Source organism: Vulpes vulpes, unplaced genomic scaffold (genome assembly GCF_048418805.1).
Source record: "Vulpes vulpes isolate BD-2025 unplaced genomic scaffold, VulVul3 Bu000000627, whole genome shotgun sequence".
Taxonomy (NCBI): Eukaryota; Metazoa; Chordata; class Mammalia; order Carnivora; family Canidae; genus Vulpes; species Vulpes vulpes.
The window spans coordinates 20,080-43,538 of record NW_027325667.1 but is presented as its reverse complement, the minus strand read 5'-3'; the positions used below and the strand labels follow the sequence as shown (position 1 = coordinate 43,538).

The following is a 23,459-nucleotide window of genomic DNA, read 5'->3' as shown; positions in this document are numbered from 1 at the left end:
TCTAGAGAGGCGATGAGGGACAGAGGGAGAGGGGGAGAGAGAGAGAGTCCTAAGCGATGCAGAGCCTTTATGAGGCTTGATCTTACAACTCTGAGATCACGACCTGAGTCGTTACGCTTAACTGACTACACCACCCAGGGGCCCCATAATCATGCTACACTTATTTTTAAATCCTTCATTTGCTTCCTATCATCTTCAGGGTAAAAATCACATACCTTACTATAGAATGCAGGCCCCTTGCCTCACCTTCCAGCACTAGCTCCTTGCATTCCTTCACAAGAACCTTTGCTCAGCTTTTTCAATCTGGCCTGTTTTGACCCTGTATATTCTGTTCTCTTCTGCCAGAAGTGCCCTTCTGTCCCTTTTCTGAATGGCTAACATAATTCCAATCTAGCCAAAGTGTGAGCTCCTCTGGGAAGTGTTCCCTGGCTGCCCCTCCTACCAAGTGTTCCCTGGACTTGGCCCCCCGACACTCCCACCATGGCATCTCTATCACACACCTCCATCACACTGTGCAAATTTTGCTCTTTCTCATGTCCTTCATCCCCACTAAGCTGTGGGAGACTTGCAGCCTGCAAGCAGGCACTGTGCATTTCATTTCTCCATCTATTGTGTCTTGCACAGTCCTTGACCCATAAACACTCCACCGGTGCTTCCTCCATCAGTGAAGAAACTAGCCAAGGTTATAGACAGTAAGTGGCAAAGTTGACCTCTATCAGAATTTCAGGCTCTGGGGTCCCCGGGTGGCTCAGTGGTTGAGCCTCTGCCTTTGGCTTAGGCCGTGATCCCGGGGTCCTGGGATTGAGTCCCACGTCGGGCTCCCTGCATGGAGCCTGCTTCTCCCTCTGCCTGTGTCTCTGCCTCTCTCTGTGTCTCTCATGAATAAATAAATAAAATATTTTTTTAAATATTTTTGATATTTATTTTTCAGGTTCCTGTGTACTCTACTATCTACTCTACTAGTAGAGTATCTACTCTACTAGTAGAGTTCCTGTGTACTCTACTATCTCTCATGGAACTCAGAAACAAGATGGCCAGTTACTGGATTGATGCATTAATTCTGGAATAAAGGGCTATTAGTAAAGCTGGAAAGCAGTAAGTAGAGTTCATTCAACTTTCAAAAATATCTGTTGAGTACTTCCTATGTCCAAGAACAGAGATAAGAAATATCCTGATGGGATGTGCAAAAGATCTAAGAGATAGAATTTATAGGGCTGTGGTGGATGAAGGAACACTGCTGGTGGAATCTGAGTCATATGGGCACCATCCTAAGACCAGCCATTCAGGGGCGGAGGTGGCCTGGCCTCAGGGATTCAGTAAATTGGGTGAGGTTAGGGTGAATGAAACCACCTCAGGGACTCCTGCAAAGCCAGCTTACCATTCTCTTTCTCCTGTCACTCTATGAGGCATGGAGATGAGCTATCAAAGGAAAAATCTCTAGAAGGCAGAGCCAAGTTTCCTCCCACCTCAGTCATCATCCAGAAGAAAAGGAGCCGGAGTTCCAGGAGGAAATCTTATATTAGAACTTGTTTATCAACAGCACCACCTGGCACAATTTTACCCACTGGTTTCTCTTGAAAGTAGGAAAGGGAGCTAAGTAAATAGTAACTTGTCATTTCAGACACCTGGATGGGAGGGAGGACCGGGGAAATCAGCCAGCTAGAGGCCCGGAGGTCATTGAGAATCCAAGAACTGGAGTCTGGCTAGCATCTGAGTTGTAGAAGCTGTATTCACTAGCTCATGGTTCCACCGGAACCCCTTCAAGGGCAAGTGGGCAGGAAGCAGGAGCACAGAAGCCAAGATGAGAGCATACTCTGACTGACAAACATCACGGTCTTCCTGCCTACTGCCCGGGATCACCACAAGTGACCTTAGTGGCTTAAAAAACCACCTCTGGGTTTTGACAGGTGCCGGGAAATAGCGGTCTGATGACCAATGGTGGGAACACAAAGTCCAGTCCTGCTTAAGAATTGGATTTCGGAAAAGGGATGGCTAGTTTTATAGGCAGTGACCAACACTGGCTAACATTTCCTTCTGGAAATGTGCAAATCAAGAGTTAAGGAAAGCCAGCCAGATCAGCAAAATATCATATTCCTCCTATTACACCATGTATTTTGACTTTCTCACTCAAGTTTTACTAGGACAATGGGACACACAATAAAATGAATTTCAGTGGAGAAAATAAACTTCATTAGTTACCAAACATGTTGCTTTTGGAAAATCTGTGTTTATATAATCTTTTTTTCTAAAAATTTAATGATCTTAGGTCAGTTTGTTTGCTCAAACCTGGACATATGAAATGGTATTTTAATTCTTTAGTGCAAGATAAACTTAGGGAAAACTTCCTAAAACTTTAAACTCATTCACATAAAAATATTGTAAAATTAATTTATGCCTTATCATTTGTTTTGGAGGCTCTGGAGATTGGAACTCACATCTGATGCCCATATTCGACTTAGCCTGGCCTTTGGAATCCACTCTTGCAGGCTTTCTCTTTGTGCATTCTTCTTACCAGGGGTTAAACACTCCTCTGAGAGTCAAAATTAAGTCCAAAGCAAATCACACCATAAAGCCTTTTACTAGGGGCTGAGAACAGAATCCTTAATCGAAAATTGCAACAGGGGGGATAGTTACTAGTTAAGTGAGCATTGAGTTGGATCTTTTTGTTAGAGTCAGAAAAAAAAAATGAGGGCCTAGCACTGTTTGATGACCAAGTTTCATTGTGTTGTCAGTAGTAAGCAAATAGTCTTAAGCATTTTTAAGCGGAAGCTCAATTAAAAAGACAAACCTTGGAACAGGCTTTGTGGAAGGCCAAGAGATTTAGTCTCTGCCAGTCCAGGAAGGAAGGGATTCCAAAGATAAAGGGCATCCATCGAAAACATTTTGTTTCCAACTCCTGGGAGCTCCACATCAGGAAATGAACGGGGGTATGCTGCTTCATAGAGAGAGACAAGGAGAGACAGACAGACAGAGAGACAGAGAGAGACTGTCTCTAAGACAGCCCTTAACACAAACCCCTGGAATTCAAGTATTTTGGTTTCCAACACCTCCAGAGAACATTTATGTCCACCAAATGCTAACTACGTTGAAGAGCTGAGAAACTAATAATTCTGTTGCACTTCGTTTTATCGCCTTCTCCCTCTACTCCTTACTTAAAATTAAACTTCGTTTCATTCTCTGGTCCAGACTCGGTCATAGATGAGTGTTCCTGGTGTGTAGGCAAGACAATTTAATCGCCAGGGTAATGCAAATTCTTAGGTTAAGAACCAACCAACGAGGAAGTTGTCTGTCCCTTGGCACACCAGTCCTAGTTGGGCAGGTCTGATGATGTATGGGGTCCAAAGAGTGCCTGGTGGTGAGCATGACCAAAGCCTGACTGTTGGGTGAGGACCTTGATCCCGGTGTCGGAGAGGGAGGCAGACTTCCTTGTGTGTCTGGACTCGCCTTGGGAGCAGCTGCGCAGTGCACTCAGGAGGTGAATGTTGGAATACTTGAATGAAACTGTTTATGATCCACATAACCAACCAGCAGTGGTAGCAGTGGAAAGCCAGAAACAGGGAATCATGTCCGAGATGAAGTACACACAGCAGGAATAGAGCTAGAAGTTTCTCCAATACAGCCTACCTCATAGGGGTGCTCTGGCGTCCACTGCCAGGCCTGATTCCCCTCATGTACCTATTAACAGTGCAGCTATAACAAGTTGCTTAGCCTCTTTCCTCTTGATTCTTATTAACTGTAAAATGGAAAGAAGTACTAGAACCTTCCTTGTAGGGTCCCTGAGGGATGATCTGAGATAATGTGTGCAATTGGGTACAACTCACTCCCAGGGGGAAGGCCCTCTGCAGACAGCCAGAGCTTCACCACGCAACTTCACATGATACACCCTCCAGGCCACATCATCACACCTGCTCGGAATGGGATGGTGCCACTTTCTAGTTGTGTGACCTCAGACAAGTCGTTTGACCTTCCTGGGCCCAGGTTGGTTCTCAGGTAAAAGCTTATTATTGGATCGTGGTGAGGATTAAATGAGTTAATGTGTGTGAAGTGCTTGGAACGGTGCCCGGCACGCAGTGAGGAGCATGTGCGTGCCTTGACCCGATTGAGAGCTTGGGAAGTCAGGGAATAAGGGTGAGAGACAGTGCCTGTGTGCCTGGTGCCGGGGCAGCGGTGGGGAGAATGCTAAAACGTCTCTTTGAAGAGCATCTTTCACGATGCATAATAATCCCCTTCTCAGTGTGGGAGAAGAATAAAATATAGGCCCAGGGCAATATTAATTAATATTACTTATAGCCAACGTCTTCATCATGATTAAACAATTAATTTCTCTAACACCATTGCAAAGAATCGGGGATCCGCTCTGCGGAATTACTGGACCTTTGAATATGATGGTGGCATTTCTGTAATGTTTCATCTGCTTTGATCCTTAAAACGTTTCCCTTTTTATTTGGTTTTAATGGAGCTCCTGCTGCTGATCAGGAAGCATTTTATGTGAGGTTTGCCTTAGACAAAATTGAGTCACCGAAGCGTGCCTTTTGAAATACAAAGTTATTATTAAAAAAAAAAAATTACGAAGAAATGATTGGCCTGTACCAAAGGTAGAAGGGCAGTAAGGGCTTTTCCTTTCTTTGACTTTATCGCCATAGTGAGTCAGGGAAACAGAAGCCAGAAGGAACCAGAAGGAGCCAGAAGGAGCCAGAAGGAGCCAGAAGGAGCCAGAGGGAACGTTATAGGATTCCTCCCTTATCTGTAGGTAGCGTAAGCCTTCCATTCCAGGTTTCTACTATCGGGTTTGGACCTTTCATTTTATAACGTTCTAGAAGCATCCCCAGCTTCAGTGTTCCCACTGCAGGTGTGGTCAAGCAGGTCTGTCTCTGGGCTTCTTTCCAGGCAGCCCTTGCCAAGCCCCGGCATGGGCTGCAGGAGGCCTCGGAAGCCTCGCCTGGGCTCTGCAGAGCTGTGTGCTGTGACCCACGAGCCATGCCTTTCACAGGTGGAGGCCATGGTGTCAGGGGTGTGATTTGCACATTTTATTCGGGCATCCTCATTGCAATCCCTCTGTTTGACTAAGGGGCAGGATTGCCGAGTTTCCAGCTGTGAGGTTTTGGGGTATATTCCTCAAACTTCCTAAGTCTCAATCCTCATCTTTAAAACGGAGGAGATAATAGTAGCAGCAATAATAATTAATGCATGCCAAGTCTGTTTCTAGGAGCTTTGCATATATTAATTTCACTTAATCCTCACGGCAACCTGTGAGGTAAGGCTCTCCTTACCCTTTTCTGCAAATGCAGCTGAGGCTCTGAATAATGGTCCCAGCCACGAAGAGGGATCTTCTCCTCTTTCAGGGATGTGGCCTCTTCCATACGTACACAAAAAGCATGCAGTACCTGTCACCCTCTTGCTTTTACTTCTGCATTATCAGAGCTCCTAGAAAGCACAGGAGTATGCCAAGGGAACAAACAGGAAATGGGTTAGTGGATTCTGCTACGGTCTTCAGCCATCCTATTCTGTTTGATTCTCATGCCACTTGGAAAGAGGATATTAACACTCAGATGAAGTCCACAGACAAATCTCTTCAAGCCATATTTCCTGTCTCCATAACCCCAGACTGTTTGCGGAGTCAGGCTATAGAACCTGGCAACTGTGTGACACAGGCAAGGACCCTGGTTTTTACTGGGGACCTTTATATTTTATCGGAACATAGCACAGCCAGCATGAGGACTCTTTCACCACCCTAGACATTTGGTTTCTCAAGCTCAGTGGTTCTCAGAGAGCAGGCCCTGGATGTCAGCCCCAGCAGCACTTGGGGGCTTGTTAAATAAGCAAATTCGCCCACCCTACCCCAGGCCTCCTGAATCAGAGGAAACCCTGAGGAGGGGGCCTAAGAACCTATGTGGTAAGAAGTCCTCCAGCTGATGTACACTCAAGTTTGACGAGGAAAAGTTGAAGGAAGTAGAGGTAACCAACTAAAGAAATAGGTGATGTCTGCCGTGAAAGGCTTGAAAGGTGTGAATGTAGAAGATAGTTTGTTCAGCGCCGCTTTAAGGGGTTTTCGATCAACTGAAGAAAGAATGTTTTAGGGGATCCCAGGGTAGCTCAGCAGTTAAGTGCCTGCCTTCGGCCCAGGGCGTGATTCTGGAGTCCCGGGATCAAGTCCCACGTCCGGCTCCCTGCATGGAGCCTGCTTCTCCCTCTGCCTGTGTCTCTCATATGTTCTCCCTCTCTCTCTGTGTCTCTCATGAATAAATAACATCTTTAAAAAAATGTTTTATGGAAGAGCCATTCTAAGTTGAATGTTTACAGGGACATTTCAAGTCACTAGAGAGAATCAAGCAGAGGGGCCTGAGGCCCATCCAGGGCCACAGAGAAGGGCAGAGAAATTCTTATATTAGGCAGATAAAGTTGTAGGGTTTAGGAGCCCCCTAAATACAAATTTTCCCTTCTGAGTTTGGAATCAACTTTTACTGAGAAATAAGAAAGAGGGGTCAGGTAAAGGGAGATCAAGTTTCATTATTAGTAAATTTAATTCTCTACTGGCATAGAAAATGGGTGTATTCCAGATTTCTTTTTTGAAATTTAATAAATCACCCCTAATGAGTGACTTAGAATAATACTAACCACTAATTTGCTCATGATGTGGGAACTGGCTGGACTCCACCCAGTGACTTTCAGGAGGGTACCTCATGTGGTCGGAGTCAGGTGGTGGCAGGGAGCAGGAGCATTCATTCGCAGGTCTAGCACCTAGGCTGGAACAGCATCTCTCCCCTGTTCCCATACACTCTCACCACATGGTCACCTCCGGGTACCTGGACTTCTTTCATGGTGGCTGAAGCGTCCCAACGTGAGTGTCCTAAGAGAAACCAACAAGAGCCACATGGCTTTTTTAATTCGAAATTACACTGCTCCCCTTCTACAACTTTCTACTTATTAAGGCAATCACGAAATCCCAGCTAGTTCAACAGATGGGGATATACACTCCACCTCTTGATGGGAAGAATGTTGAAGAACTTGCAGACATGCTTTAAAACTATCCTATTAAAAAAAATAATAAAATAAAAAAATAAATAAAACCACCCCATTGTGCCATCACCTAGTTTCTCTACATCTTCTCCCCTGAACTGAAAGAACTCAGCTCCCAGCCACAAGAGCAGGGGCAAAGTCTGGCACAAGAAGCTTGCTAAATGCCTCTCTGTGGGCAGGCCCAGCTACACGAGACACAGGATGCTCAGTTCCATTTTCAAATTCACCAATCAGGTAAATTGCTCCTGTTGGGAGAGGGGGTTCAGACAGGCCAGGAATGTTACACTGCAAGAAGTCCCCACGTGGAAACATGAGGCCAGGGAATGGGGGTTACCTCCCTCTAGGCAGTTGGACTGGAGAGAACTCCTTTCATTTTTAAAATTTTGAGAAGTTGTGAAGTTTGATACCTAAATATCATTTGTGTACTCGGTTGCAGAGTAACTTACAACTTTGGCATCTTTGCTTGTTTTCCTTTCCCTCAAACTGCCTTTAAAAACATTTTAAAGCTCTGTTGAGATTTAATCCGCATATCAGACATTTCACCCATTTAAAGAACATAGTAGAATGGTTTTTAGTATATGCACTGATAGGAGCAACCCGCAGCACAGTTAATTTTAGAGCGTTCTGTCACCTTTAAAGAAATCCTATACACTTCAGCAATGACCTCCCTGTCCTTCCATCCCCTCTAGCCCTAAGCAACTGCTAATCTACTTTCTGTCCTTTTAGACTTGGTCGTTTCATCCAGATGAAATCACGTAATATGTGGTCTGTTGTGTCAAGCTTCTTTCACCTGGCATAAAGTTTTTGGGGTTCATCTTTATTGTAGCATGTGTCAGTGCTCCATTCCTTCTTATGAATATGTGAATAATATTCCATTGTGTAGATGGCAAAACACATTTTGTTTATTTATTTATTCGTTGGACGTTTGGGGTGTTTTCGCCTTTTGACTACAAATATTTGTGTACAAATTTATAGGGACATAGGTTTTCATTTCTCTTATGTGTATGCCTACAAGTGGAATTGCTGGGTCTTGGGCAGCCTGGGTGGCTCAGCGGTTTAGCGCCGCCTTCGGCCTAGGGTGTGATCCTGGAGACCCAGGATCGAGTCCCACGTCAGGCTCCCTGCATGGAGCCTGCTTCTCCCTCTGCCTGTGTTTCTGTTTCTCTCTGTCTCTGTGTCTCTCATGAATAAATAAATAAAATCTTTAAAAAAAAAAAAAAGGAATTGCTGGATATTGTGTTAAATCTATGTTTAACCATTTGGGGAAGTTTACAACTGTTTCCCAAAGTGGCTGCACCATTTTACATTCCCACTAGCAGTGTATGAGGGTTCTGGTTTCTCCACATTTTCATCAACACTCGTTCTTATCTGACTTTAATTCTAGCAATCCTAATGGTGTGAAGTCGTATCTCATTGCAGGCTTGATTTGCATTTCCCTGATGACTAATGATGCCAAGCATCTGCATATGCTTTTGGCTATTTGTATATCCATCTTATTTGGAGAAATATTTATTCAGTTCATTTTCCTTTTTTTTTTTCATTTTCCCATTTTTAATTTGGGTTATCTGTCTTGTTCCTATTGAGTTGTGTGAGCTCTTTATATATAGATACATGTCCCTCATCAGGTATTTGATTTCCAAATTTTTTTTTCCCATTCTGTGGGTTGTCTTTTCATTTTCTTGATAATATTCTTTGAAGCACAAAATTTTAAAATTTTGATGAGGTCTAATTTATCTGTGTTTTTTCTTTTATTGCTTGTGTTTTCAGTGTCATATCTAAGAACCCATTGCCAAATCTGAGGTCATGAAGACTTACCCTAATATTTTCTTCTAAAAGTTTTAGTCTATTATTTGAGGCTTTGTTGCATTTTAATTTTATGCCTCATGTGAGGTAAGGATCCAACTTCATTTTTTTTGCATGTAGATATTCAGCTTTTCCTTTAAAAAAATTATTCTTTTCCCATTAGATGGTTTTGGGACCATTGTCCAAAATGAGTTGACTGTGACAATGGTTCATTTTTGGACTTGTAGTTCCCTTCCATGGTCTATATGTACATCTTTGTGCTAGTACTACTACTACAATTTGTATTGATTACCACGACTTAGCGGTAGGTTTTGAAATTGGGAAATTTGAGTCTTCTGTCTTTGTTCTTTTTCAAAATTGTTTGGCTATTCTTGATCCCTTGCAATTCCATGTGAATTTTAGAATCAGCTTATTGATTTCCAAAAAGAAGTCAGCTAGAGTTCTGATGGGGATTATGTTAGATCTGTAGATCAGTTTGTGGAGCATTGACATCTTAACAATGTTAAATTTTCCAATTCATGAATATTGGATGCTTTTCCATTTATTTAGATCTTTTTTTTCTTTCAATAATACTTTGTAGTTTTCAGAGTGTTAATTTTGCAATAGTTTTGTCAAATTTATTCTTAATTATTTTATTTTTTTGGATGCTGTTGTTAGTTATATTGTTTTCTTAATCTCATTTCTGGATTGTTAGTTAAAAGCATATAAAAATATAATTTAATTTTGTATATTCATCTTGCATTCTGCAAGCTTATTGAATTCATTTATTAGTTCTGATCGTTTTATTGAATTATTTAAGATTTCCTTTACACAGGATCATGCCATCATTTATTTTTCTTACTTAATTGCCCAGGCTAGAACCTCCAGGACACACTGAATAGAGGTGGTGAGGGTGGACACCCTTGTCTTTTCCTAATCATAGAGGAAAAATGTCCAGTCCTAACCTTAGGGGAAAGCATCTTTCATCATTAAGTATCATGTTAGCTGTGGATTTTTTGTAGATGCCCTTTGCCAGGTTGAGGAAGCTCCTTGCTATTCCTAGATGTGTGTGTGTGTGTGTGTGTGTGTGTGTGTGTTTATATAATGAACAAGTGTTGGATTTTGTCAAATTTTGTGTTTATTAAAAGAATCATGTGGATTTTGTTTTTTATTCTATCAATAATGAGGTAGATAGGCAGGAAGTAGAAGGAATGAATTCCTTCTTTCTCTGCCTTTTTCTCTACTCCAAAGGGTTGAATGATGCCCACCCACATTGGGGAGAGCCATCTCTTTACTGAGTCCATCAATTTAAATGCTAATCTCATCCTGAAACATCCTCACATACACACACAGAAATAATGTTTATCTGGGCACCCTGTGGCACAGTCAATTTGACACATTAAAAAAACCATAACAGAAGAGTTCTCTCCTTTTTTATTTTGTGAAGGTTTATAAAGAATTGGTACTCGATATTCTTTAATGTTTGGAGAATTCAGCAGTGAAGCCATCTGGGCCTGGGATTTCCTTTGTGGGTAGTTTTTGATTATTAATTGAATCTCTTTACTTGTTATCAGTCTATTCAGATTGTCTATTTCTTCTTAGGTCAGCTTCAGGACTTTGTGTCTTTCTAGGAATTTGTCCATATCATCTGAGTTATCTAATTACTGGTATACAATTGCTCATAGTATTCCTTTATAATCCTTTTTATTTTATAAGGTTGGTAGTAACATTCCCTCTTTCATTTATGATTCTAGTTATTTGAGTCTTCTTTCTTCTCTCTTGGTAAATCTAAGCTAAAAGCTTGCCAATTTTGTTGATCTTTTCAATCAGCTTTTGGTTTCAATTGATTGTCTCTATTTTTCTCTTCTCTATTTTATTGATTTTTATCATTTCCTTCCCCAAAGGGGATATTGATTATTACTACCTCTCCAAAGGGACATTAGTAATTCACATTTATAGTGAAAACACAAGAAAATAATTTTTATCATAATATTATCTATTCTCTACTCCTGTTTCTCTTCCTTTATTGTCCATTTTGTTATGACATTACAATCACCCAAGCTGCAAACTGGAGCTTTTATTCATTCTTTTTTGTTCTTATGCCTCACACTAACTGTGGTTATTGAATCCTGTAAGGCCTACTTCAGAAATATCTCTCAATCATTTGCTCCTCTCTGCTTCCACTCTTTTCCATTAAAATTCCCCACAGTTTTCTGGCTAACCTGATAGTGTATAACTCAGGCCCACCTCTGACATTTGCAGGACCTCAAACAAGAATTAAAATGGGTTTTTCAACCCATTCCCCAAACCCCTCCTTTTCTACCCCAAGGCTCTATCCTACTATGAAGGGCCTCACGGACATACCTGTAAACAGCCCAGCTTCCATGTTTAAGCTCTTTCTCACATTCCTAACAACTACCTTTAAGGCCTAGAGAATGGATCTATGGAAGCCTGCACAACTTCCAAATCCTAAAAGCAGGCTTGGGATACTTTGAGCAGAGAATTTCAGTTCCTGAACACCCAGACTGTGATATAGAAGTAGGAGTGAGTACAGGCTCTGGGTGGACACATCCCATTGGATGTGAACTGTGAACTCCTTGCCTTGAAAAGATTGGTGCGTCTAAAAGAGGGCTTGAGCTGTGCTCATAAAGTGTAGTGTTCCAGTGGAGGGCCTTTGTGTCTCAGTGTGAGGGCAGTTTGACACAGCTCCCATGAATAAAATTCTCAAGTCCCATCCTGTAACCCACTGAAGTTTGTCTAAACTCAACTTAGTACACGAGGCCTAGCACAACCTGATTTCAGCCTATTTTCATATCTCTTTTCATTTGTCCATGAACTTGTCACCTCTTGTTATAGTTTTACCTAAACCACCGGGCAGAATTAATTGCTTTCTCATGCTTTGATGATCCTCCACCTTACTCTTGAACGTACTTCCATTAAAGCATGTATAACATTGCATTGTTATTACTTGCTTGCATGACTGCCTTTCCTATCAGCTAGTAAGCTCCTTAAAGTATGTTTTGGTCTTTCATCCACTTAGTAGCCAATCTTTATTCAGGGAATAGCGCCTCCATCTTTTTTTTTTTTTTTTTTTTTTTTAAGATTTATTTATTCATGATACACTTAGAGTAAGAGAGAGAGAGAGGCAGAGACTCAGGCAGAGGGAGAAGCAGGCTCCATGCCGGGAGCCCTACGTGGGACTCGATCCCGGGACTCCAGGACTGCGCCCTAGGCCAAAGGCAGGCGCCAAACCACTGAGCCATTCAGGGATCCCCAGTGCCTCCATCTTTTTGAGAAAGTATTCCTCTCTCTCCCCTGGCATATCCTTCTACTCTAATACGAGATACAAATGGTAGGTGACGTCCAAAGTCATCAAACTGTACACATTAAATACATGCAGTTCTTTGTATATCAATTATACCTTAGTAAAGCTGATGTTTAAAAAAAAAAAATGAAGCTGGCCCTGCCCCTGTGGCCACAGTGACTGGCAGCATGTGACCCATGCTGGACCAGTGAAGTTCTTTCCCAGGATTTTAAAGTCTACAACTGTGTGGAGGAGACTTCTCTTGGCCAGTGAATTCGGGAAGGTGGAACCTTGAGTTCTTGGAGTTCTGATTGTTTTTGTATCAACTTCATAGGAAGAGTTGCCAAAACGGAAAATGAGCTGAGATAATAGATGGGAAGAGAACATCTTGAAAGTGCTCAAGGCTCTGATTCCTGTTGTTTCAGCCATTTCTGAGTTTGAATATGTGAGTCAATGAATTATCTTTTTTGTCTTTGCAACCCAAAGAGTCCCATAAGGCTTTCCTCCAGGGTGGAATCCACGGTTTGCTCACTGATGTATCATAAAGTCTGGCATAGATCTTGGCTCAGAGTAGGCACTCAAGACCTTTATTTATTGTTTTAAGGTGAAATATAAAGTAGCTGAACTGATCAATCTAAAGTGAAAAGAAAGCATCCAGTGTTACTTCTTGGGAGAATAAGAACTTGATGGTTTGTATGACTAAGTGTGGGGAAAACAGTGAAAAAGTAAAACAATTGCAGAAAAAGAATAAATCTGCTGCCAACTTGGCAAACTGAACTATAGGAAGCCAAAAATATTTATTTCCCTTTGCTCTTCCCCAATAATTTTTTTTTTAAAGATTCTATTCATTTATACATGAGAAACGAGAGAAAGGCAGAGACACAGGCAGAGGGAGAAGCAGGCTCCATGCAGGGAGCCCGATGTGGGACTTGATCCCAGGACCCTGAGATCATGACCTGAGCTGAAGTCCAATGCTCAACCCCTGTGCCACCCAGGTGCCCCTTCCCCAATAGTTTTTAAACTAAAACTTTTTTTTAATAAAATATAACACTTCCTTTTATAAAATAATGTCATTGTGCTTTTGCTTATTAGAGATGGAAACTAGGGAGTGTAACTTTCCTCTCCTGAGCCTTGTTGTATCTCACCATCGCAGTCAGGCTTTAGAAAGTGAGGGAAAGGGGGAATGTAAGAATGGGGACCTGGGAGGGCCTTTACCACAAGTGGAATTACTCATCCCCAGATAAGAATAGGATCTTCATTGTACCTCCCCTCAGGCATTCAGTAAGAGGAAGGCTGGCTATAATAGTAGCAGAAAAATGCAACCGTATCTTCACCAAACAGGTCTGGCTGGTTTAGGACCATGTGTTTTGCCAACTCAAATGGTTGTACCAACAATAAGGTCATGAAGAGTCCAAACCAAGTGCCATTTATTCCTGGAGCTGGATGGAAGCTCAGAGTTCATCTGTTTTCAACCACCATCTGCTGTCTGGTCACCTCCATACTGCCTTTGAATTAATTGCTGGTTCCTTCTTGATCCCACTCATGAAAAGAGACCCAGGTCTCCAGACAGCCCATTCTGTATATGGACTGTTAGAAAATTCTCTGGTACAGTGGGCTGAAAGCAATTTTATGACTCTTCCTGCCATGGATTCAGGTGCTCTTGCTTAAGTTTTTGGAAAAGAAATCTAGTCCTTTTATAATCCTTTAGATACTTGAGGCAGTTACCACATATATGTCTATGCAAAATATTCCAAAATCATTCAGCAGTCCCTCATGGGACATTACGGCTTTAATCCTCATTAAGGCAGACACTGAGTCATGTAGCAATTAGATGCAAAGGGCATGAAGTCAGATAAAGCCAAGTCATAATCCTTGCTCCGTGATACACCTCAAGTCTGCTGTGTGACTTGTGTATGTTACTTAACCTTTATTGACTTCAGGTCTATCATTTGTAAAAGAAAGATATGATCTCTCTGAACTTCAGTTATTTCATCTATAAAATGAAGCCAGTAATAGCTACAAGCTATGCAATGAATTGTCTTGAAGATTATGTGAGGTAATCCATATAAAATGACTAACACAATGCCTGGAACACACAAAGTACCTTATTGTTGTTGTTGCTATTTTTTTTTTTTTACATCACTGTATTTTAATACTATAGATATTAGTCAACTCAGGCTGCAAACAACAAACATAACACAAACTGAGAGGCTTAAACAACAGAAATCTTTTTTTTCACAGTTCTAGAGACCAGAAGTCCAGGATCAAGATGCCAGCAAGGTAGGTTTAATTTGGGGGCTGCTTCCCTTAGCTTGTAGGTAGACACCATCTATCTTGCTGTATGTTCAATGATCACTTATTTGTGCACATATGGAAAAATAGAGAAAGAGAAGAAAAGAGAGTGAGTTATCAAGTTTCTCTTCTTAGAAGGACACTAATCCTATCAGATTAGGACCATATGCTTATGACTTCACTTAACCTTAATTATCTCCTAAAGGCCTCATTTCCACATACAGTCACATTGTGGGATTAGAATTTCAATAAATAGATTTGAAGAGGACACAATTCAGTCCCTAGAATATACTATTGTGTAATACTTCCAAAATTTAAAAGAAAAGTGTACATCCCAGCAAAGGGGTCAGGCATCTATAAAGGCTCTCAGGCAAAACACTGACTATAATTCAATATGGCTGAGGTAGAGAATAGAGGGGAAAGATAAAATTTGTATAGCAGGTGTACGACTATAATGGGACCAGTAGTTCACATTAAAGAGTTTGCATTTTTCTCCTAAGAGCAACAGGAGTCATGGAAGGGTCGTAAGTGGAAACATGACCTAATAGAACTTGAGCTTTGTTAGGATCATTCTGTCTGCTGTGCAGAAAATAGATAGAAGGGGATTTAATCCTGTTTGAAATCTAAATCCACATATGAAAGATTTGTCCTCAGCGTGGTAGGCAGAGAAAAGAAGTATTAAGAATCTGGGCACAAATCCTAAGGATGGAATTTGAACTCAAACCTTAATGGCTATTATTCAGCCTTTCTAATAACTAGTAGCACCCCACCCCCTGCCTTTCACCCCCCTCCCACAGCTTTTCTCCAATCTCCAATTTTCTCTGATAGTTGTGGAAGAGTGAATTTTGGGTGCTGTTACTAATTAGCATAGTGTAAGATAAGCAGCAATTTGGTTGGAACATTTTAATAATAGTTATTTTCTCTTTTGCCTGTATTTAAAAGTTCTAATCTAATGAATAAATTATCTTCAGAGATCTAAGTTATTTCTAGTTGTGTTGTTCCATCTGATATGTTAATTTCGTCAACAGATTTATTTTAATAATGGAAGAAGAAACTAAAAAACAAAAAGAGAAAAGCCTTCCACCTTGAAGTCTAAACCAACTTGTATGTTAATACCCCAAGGAAGTATGGCAAAGTAAAGAGGTCTTGGCAGAGAAGGGTTTGCATGATGAACTTCACAGACCATTTTTCATATCCAAAGATGGGGCATTCCTGACTCAGAGTTACCTGAACTTCTTTTGAACAATTGTTTAAAACTACTTGGATGAGGTTATGTTATCTTTGAATGAACAGCCAGGGGGTGTAACAGAAGTAGAGGTGGCCCAGAAACTCCAAGACTGAGTCCGAGTTTTGGCTTTGCACTAACTTCCCATATGATGCAGAACAAGCCAATGGTTTTTCTGGATCTCAATTATTCTTAGAAACAAGAGAGGAGGAATAAATCATTTCTAAAGACTTTACAAGCATGTGCCTATTATGTCAGGTTCTTCTGAAGGAATGTGGGAGTGAACAAAACAGATAAGATCCTGATCCCATTTGAGCATTCATTTTTATGACAGCATAATTTGTAAAGCAGACATATTAATTAATAAACAATAGGAGATCCCATTCAGATGGGATAAGTATTTAAGAAAATGAAATAGGGTAATGATATATAGGGAGATGTATGTTGTTGGGATCAACTATTTCTACGGGACGGGTATGAAGAAAACTTCTCTGATGAGGTTGCTTCTTTTCAGAGTCCTGAATGATGAGAAAGAGTTATTCCCCCCAAGGTCTCAGGTAAGAGCATTTTAAGCAATAAGAGTAGCTAGAGCAAGGTCCCAAATAGTGGACTATTCTAGGATAAGTGTGATCAGTGTGGCTGGAGCATAGTGAATGGCAAGGAAAGTGAAATGCAATGAAGTCTGAATAGTGGCCAGTGGCCAGGTTCTGTAAGGTATGGCTGGCTGTAGGAGGGGTTTAGGTTTTATTCTAGTAGTCATGAGCAATTTGACCCATTGAACAGTTTTAGTCAAGTGAGTATGTGATGCATTTTTGCCTTGTTTTGTTTTTAGAGATGACTCAAGGTGCTGAGTGGAGGTGGGCTGTATTAATGGGTAAGAATGAAGCAAAGGCACTAGATATGCTGCAGCAATCCAGCTGAGAGATGATGGTAGTGGTGGAGGTCATGGGACAAAGAGAGTTGGGACATGTCACAGAGTTTAAGCCAAGAGTACTTGCTAAGGAGTGGATGTTTATGATTTTTTTTATCTATTTGTCTAGAAGATTCCATTCTTCCATGCTCCCATCTGAGTTCCCCTCTCTCCCATCCTACATGTAGGAGGCGGTTGATTAGGGTGAGAAAAGTGGTTCACGGGTATGAGATCAACTTGAGTGGCTGCAGAGAAATCACAGACTGACCTTGCCTCTGCTACCATGATGCTTCATCTCACTGAAGCAAAGGATTGTCCGATGGGAGAAATATCTCTAATGGTTAAATAAGTAGAGAGTACCTCGTGGCATTGAGACAAACCTGAACCTTCTGACAAAGCAGACTCCTTTCTGCTTTCTTTCTCTCTCAAATTTGTTCCCAAGAACTTGCTACATTCAGACTGGCTGTAGTAGAGACAGCTGTTTCAAACAGAATTAAATCCAATTTCCATGGCATTTTGCACACATGCAGATCTTGGCATTCAAATGATTCACGAGTGCAATTAATAAATGGCAGCATTATTTTGGAATACTTAGTGCATTATGTTTTTAGGAAATGTAGCCTACCTAACTTTTGACTACTTTTACTCAGTCAGTCTTCATTTTTATATAGTCATGTCACTGTAGTGTTGGGCTACATATCTCTACAACATAACTATATTCCTTATCAAGCTGAATAGTAAGATATAATTCTCTCCTCACCATGACTCAAATAATGGGATGTGTCCATTTTTGAAGAACTAACATATGAGGCCCAAGATCTTTAAAATGCCATGTTCTTTTTAAACCTACTAAGAATGAAAATAATAATAAATAAATAAATAAATAAATAAATAAATAAACCTACTAAGAATGTTATTAGTATCATTGGATCTGGCTTTATCAACAATTTTCCTACACAAGTGGACTCTACCCAGGATGTCTGGGAAACCTAGAGATTGAATCCAGTCATTCAGCAGATATTTGAGCCTCTTCCTCCATACAACGTACTGTGCTGGACACTGGGGGAACCACAAAGCATAAAAACATAATGATATCTCTGTCCTCCATTCAACTAACTGTCCGCTTGGGAAGGTTGTGCAGAAAAGATTAAATAATAGTGCAAGAACTAAAAAATATGCAAAATAGAAGACATCCCACAACCATAGGATAAGATCTGGTGACAAATAATGGTTTATAACTGTGCTTCTCAAGCTTTTACTGCATACAAATCTCTTAGGCGTCTTGTTGAAGTGCGCATTCTTTTTTCTTTTTTTCTTTTTTTTTTTTTTAAAGATTTCATTTATTTATTTATGAGACAGAGAGAGAGAGAGAGAGAGAAAGAGAGAGAGAGAGAGGCAGAGACACAGGCAGAGAGAGAAGCAGGCTCCATGCAGGGAGCCCGACGTGGGACTTGTTCGCAGGTCTCCAGGATTAGGCCCTGGGCTGAAGGCGGATGCTCAACCGCTGAGCCACGCAGGAGTCCCATCTTTTTTTTTTTTTTAAATGCATATTCTGATTCAGTAATCTGGGCGGGGGGTTGGGAATGAGTTCTTTGCTGATGCCAACACTGATGGCTTATGACCAAATTTTGGGCAGCCAGAGATTAGGTCTGAGATCCCAAAACTGTATGATGAGGCACCCCAGGGTACCACAGTAAATTTACAGGGGCACTATGGGATATTTTTTTTATAAAAAAACAAAACAAAACAGTAATGCTCATCATCTGCCATGTGAGCTACTATTAGTTCATAGTTTTGACATTAGGTCATGCTACATTGCTTTAATCTTACATCTTTGCAAAGCTGGATTCTTGGCAGTTATTGTGATAAATATGCAAGTACTGTACAAAAAACTATGTGGAATAGGCAAGGAGGGTGGTGGTGTCTAATCTGATTTCTAAATTTGAGAAGTTGTGCAGTGCCCTATAGGCACATACATCCATTAGTAAGTAATTATAATTATATTAGAATAAAATTGTAAATAGCTGTTTTCTTTTAATTCACAGGCACTATTTCATCCAAACAGCTGCTAAGTTGCCAGAATGTGATTTATTGAGTTGTTTGGACATAACGACTAAATGATGAAGACTATTAGGTATGTCTTTTGGTCAATGGACACCATGAAGAAAAAAGGGAGACACTTAAGAGCCTATGAACAGAGGAAGTTGGAGATTTCTGGGTTAGATAGTAGGTACTATGAATTCAGAGAGGTTTGGAGTGGCCAGGAAAGAACACATGGGGGTTGTATGACCTGAGTCAGATCTGTGAGAAAAACAATATGAAAAACAATACTCCAATACTCCTCAGATTTTAAGAAATGCATGAACACATGCTTAGATTTACATATTGATTCTTTACCTACACTTCCCTCATTCTTTGGTGTCTCTTTGAATGCATAGAGATTTCTGCTCAAGGCTCCCTTTGTGTAGGGCAGTACCACTAGCCGACAACCCCAAATCAGATTTACTTCCAATATCTCATGACATGTGTTCTAATCTAGAGAGTTGTTTAGGGTACTGGGCTATGTGTTTAGTACCAGTGTAGTCCTTCCTTGGTGAATAATGCCAATACTACATGGCATTCTTCTCAATGTCTGCAAACCACAATATACTTCTGTGATTCAAATTTTTCAAAGAACCAGAATTTTCATTTTCATTGTCTTGGCATCATTGGTTGTTGTTAAGTAGACTTATTTTTATTGTCCTCTTTAATTGGTTTTATGTTAAGAACAAGCTGGGATTTTTTTCCCTCCACAGAATAAATCTATTTCTAAAAAGTATTTGAACATGAACAAATTTTAGTTGTTACTAAAATTTGTGGTTGATTTCATTTTACTCCTGGACCCAAATGTTGAGTTCAGAGCAATAGGCAGTGTGGAGCTGATACAAAACAGGGGTGAGGTAGAGCAGTAAGTGTTATTTAGTATGGACTGAACGGAGGGACAACCAGAGAAGCTGGTGGCAAAGCTCTACTGTGAGGTGACAGTGGCAGCAGAAAGGAAAGAGATGGCTTTGAAGGACTTTAGTGTCTGGTTGTATATGAAGTAAGGAAGAAGGAAGAAGCAGAGATCATGCCAAGTGTCCCAGAGGTCTGGGCGACTGGGAGACTGATAGAGAAATATTGGAAAGTCGAAATTGAAGAATATATTTTGGAGGGAAGAGGTGAGTTTGGCTTCTGATGCTAGGCTTCAGGTGATGGTGGAAATATGCCATTTCAGTAAGGCTGGAGATAGGAACACAGGGAGCAGAGATTCAGTCAGGGAAGAGGTGGGAACAGAAACATCCTCTGAGGAAGGATGGACAAGGCCAGTCAAGGTTGAATCCTAGGAAGCATCTAAGCTGATAGGACAGCAGGATAAAATAGAGCCAATAAATTAAGCAAAGAAGGAAGAGTCCAAATGCTTGAAAGAGAGATGTATAAGGCTATGGAAAGAAGAATGAAGAGTTTCATCCACCAAGTGCCTCACAGATGTGAAATGCGATCTTAGGTGTTTCCCAAATGTTGTAACACATGGAATGTCCACCATAAGTTCTGAGATGGATATTACCATCTTCACTTTACAGGCGAGGGAATTGATGGGCAGAGACACAATGCAATTTGGCCAAGGTCATTCAGTTCATAAGTAGAAGGATTTGAATCCAAGTTCTTGGTATGAATCCAAAGTGCTTGCTCCTCCCCTAAACCTTTCAAAAATGGAAATGAAGATGTGACTTGTTGGAGCAAAGGATTGTAATCTTTTGGTCCTTACAGGGTTCCCTGGATAAGCTTCAGGAAGTTTATTAATCTTTAAAGTTATGTGGAAATTTTTGTTGTAAAAAATTACCAAAAAAATTTATTTTGTTTTGATGAAGTAGTCTATAACTTCCACCAGATTGCCAAAGAGATTTTGAATTATCTTCCAAATTTAAGAACAGCTGTCTAGACAGCTGTTTTACAGAGTAGTGAATTGTAGCGAGTTGTGGACTAAACAGGTAGTGAGGAAGACAAAAATAGTATGTGACATATTCAAGAAATGTGGCTTTGAAAGGAAAAAAATTCCATAGTAGTTTAAAGAGGCAGAAGAGGCAAGCAAAACATTTTTAAAAAAATTATTGGGGGGGCTACAAGCTTGTTTGGCAACAGAGGAAAAGGATCCAGTGAAGAGATAGTATTGAGTTGAGGTGGGAGGGGGCAGGTGCTAACAAGGAGGAAGTTCACCAGAGACACGGGGGAGGCTGGCATTTTGTCCTAGGGATGTTGGCGGGCTTCACGCCTCCACTAATCATTGCTGTCATTCCATTAGCTGGTTCGATGATATTCTAGGAACATTTTCTTTCTGAAACACAATCTGGAAAAAAGAGGTGTGGGAGAAAGAAAGAGAAGGAGGAAGGGAAATATATAAGAAGGAAGGAAGGAAGGAAGGAAGGAAGGAAGGAAGGAAGGAAGGAAGGAAGGAAGGAAGGGAGGGAAGAAGGAAGGAAGAAGAAAAGAAAGGAAACCTAGAATGTTTCTGTAACAGAGAAGTGAGGAGAAGGAAGGGAGGGAAAATTGGGGTTGGAAATGAAATATTCCTAAGCCTGTCTTTATTCCTAGGAGTCAAGGCCAATTCTGTGACAATGTCAACCTCACGCATCAAGAGGAGATGGAGGCTCCCAAAGACAAAAGCCATACTAAGCCTTCAGTGATGCTCTAAATGAAAAGCCCACTCTGTCTTCCAAGGACAGTAATTTTTGAACCTAGAAGGAGGGGGAAGGGATCCAGCTAGGCTGTTTTTATTACAAAATTCTTCATCTCTTTTTATCTCCTGGGTTTCAGATGCATTTAATTATCCTCCCTAAATGCCATATTCTGCTCTTAATGAAAATCCTTTTTTAAAAACTTCTTGATGCAAATGCAAATTAAATTTGATGTTTTGTTTCCATGAAGGAAAATATAGAGTACCATGGACTGGGAGCATTGTGTTTTGGAGCTTGTTTTTAAACAAAAATAGGATTTTATTATCATTATCAGTAGCTGCTCATGGGATCTAAAAAATTAAATTTGGCTCATATTTGTAACATCTGGGGATTATTAAAGAATTCACTAAGGAATCCATAGCCACAGAAGATTCTGATTTAAAAAATTATGCACACACACAATTTTCATTAGCTCTATCATATGCTAGGCGTTGTGGTGTCTTTAAGGCAAAGGCACTCAGAATCACATAAGCAAACAAAGAAGAGCAAATTCATAATTACAATAACATTTATTGAGCACTTACTATACGCCAAGCACTGTTTTAAATGCTTTGTAAGTATCAACCATTTAATCCATACGATAAACCTATTATTACAAGTGCTATTCCTGCCCTCATTGTACAAATGAAGAATCTGGGAGATAGAAGAGTGAAAAACTTGGCCAAGGTTACACAACTAGTGAGTGATGGCTCCAGGCAGCCCACACTGTCAGCCATACATGCAGTTAGTTTTGGAAACAGATGCCCAGGACAGAAGGGGCTGAGGGAAGGGACTAGTGGGGGATGGAAGATGCTTCCTGGTGTAGGTGACCTTTGAGTTGGGTTCTTCCAAATGATGGAGGTGGTGGATTGTAGGCAGAGAAGTCTGAAAAAGCAGGGTGAGTTCTGGAACGTGGGCAGTTTGGTGTCAGAGTATGTTGCAAGACAGGTAAGGACTGGGTGGGAAGTGAAGTTGGAGAGATGCTCAGAAGGCAGATCATGAAAGAACTTCAATGCAGCCCCCAAGCAGCGTAGACTCTGTCCGGAGGCTTGTGAAACATATAAATAAAAGAGAGACACAGCCCTGTCTGTAGGCAAACACCAAAGCTGGGTATATGAATGTCTCATTCTCTGAACTGCCCGGATTCTTAGTATTCTGTTTCTTTTCTTTTTTTTAAAAAAATCACATCAAAAGAAGAAAAAGAAAAACACCCAAGGAATCACAAAGGTTTATTAAAAATAATACAAGTTTGGGAAATTTTTACTTACCGTGGACTCAGGTCCTTGATTAGTAAATAACACACCTCCTTTGTATCCCTTAAATTGATGAGATTCGTAAGATTGATTAATTAATGATCAATAAGAGTAATCAAGATAAATCAGAACAAATAAAAAGAAAGCTAGTAAACATTTTTTATAACAAACCTATTGTACTCCATGTTTCAGGAAAGAGCATGTTCCTTGAGTGTTTACATAATAATTTACCCTTTCATTTTAGAGTCTGTCCTCAAATAATTCAAAGCTTTATTCTGGGGACAAATTTCAGTCCTGTACATATTGTGTGATCTATGTATTTCCTGTCCATGTGCTTCCAGGCTTTCTACCTTTCTAGGAACTTGGTTTCTTTGAATATATACATTAAATAGTAGGTAGCCCCATGTCACCAAACCACACCTTCTCCATGATTACCAGAGTTTCTCAGAGGTCTTGCACCACCAGCGTTCACCTCCTGTTTTGAATTCCAGCTCCCACTGGATTCCTTTCTTTTTCATAATCATACCTGCTGAGTTAGATTTTTTCCCTCCTTGACAAAAGAGCTAGTTTCTTCATAAGAAGAATTTTGCCTTCCTTCTGGGCCAAGGTAAACTGCAAACAGCTTTTAAAGTAACAATGTTTTCTTCCCTATTACAATAATAGCTTACAATATTACATGTATTATAATTCTATAGTGCGTTACAGCTTTCAAAACATTTCACAATAGAGCAGGTATGATTGTTCTCATTTTAGAGGAGAACGGAGGAGGGAACTAACATTTCAAGGCTGTCTTTTGGGAGCTAGGGATTTTGTGCTTCCTGTTTTATGCGTTTTAGCTCATTAGCATATATAATCTAATTAAGCACATTTTCCCAATTATTCTTTGCAACAATTTTTACGAGGTAGGCATTTGTATTAGTATCTACTGCCATATACAAATTAC

General features: G+C 40.5%; 1 long non-coding RNA gene across 2 annotated transcripts; it reads left to right on the top strand.

Annotated features, from left to right (window-relative positions):
* The first annotated feature begins 934 nt into the window (after positions 1 to 934).
* Positions 935 to 21,501, top strand: LOC140596363 (uncharacterized). Of its 2 annotated transcripts, XR_011998375.1 has the most exons (6): positions 935 to 1,095; positions 12,438 to 12,548; positions 14,345 to 14,383; positions 16,135 to 16,177; positions 18,576 to 18,664; positions 21,142 to 21,501. It is a non-coding gene; the product is annotated as an uncharacterized lncRNA (long non-coding RNA). The 2 variants fall into 2 exon arrangements; XR_011998376.1 differs by lacking the exon at positions 12,438 to 12,548.
* The last annotated feature ends 1,958 nt before the right edge of the window (positions 21,502 to 23,459 follow it).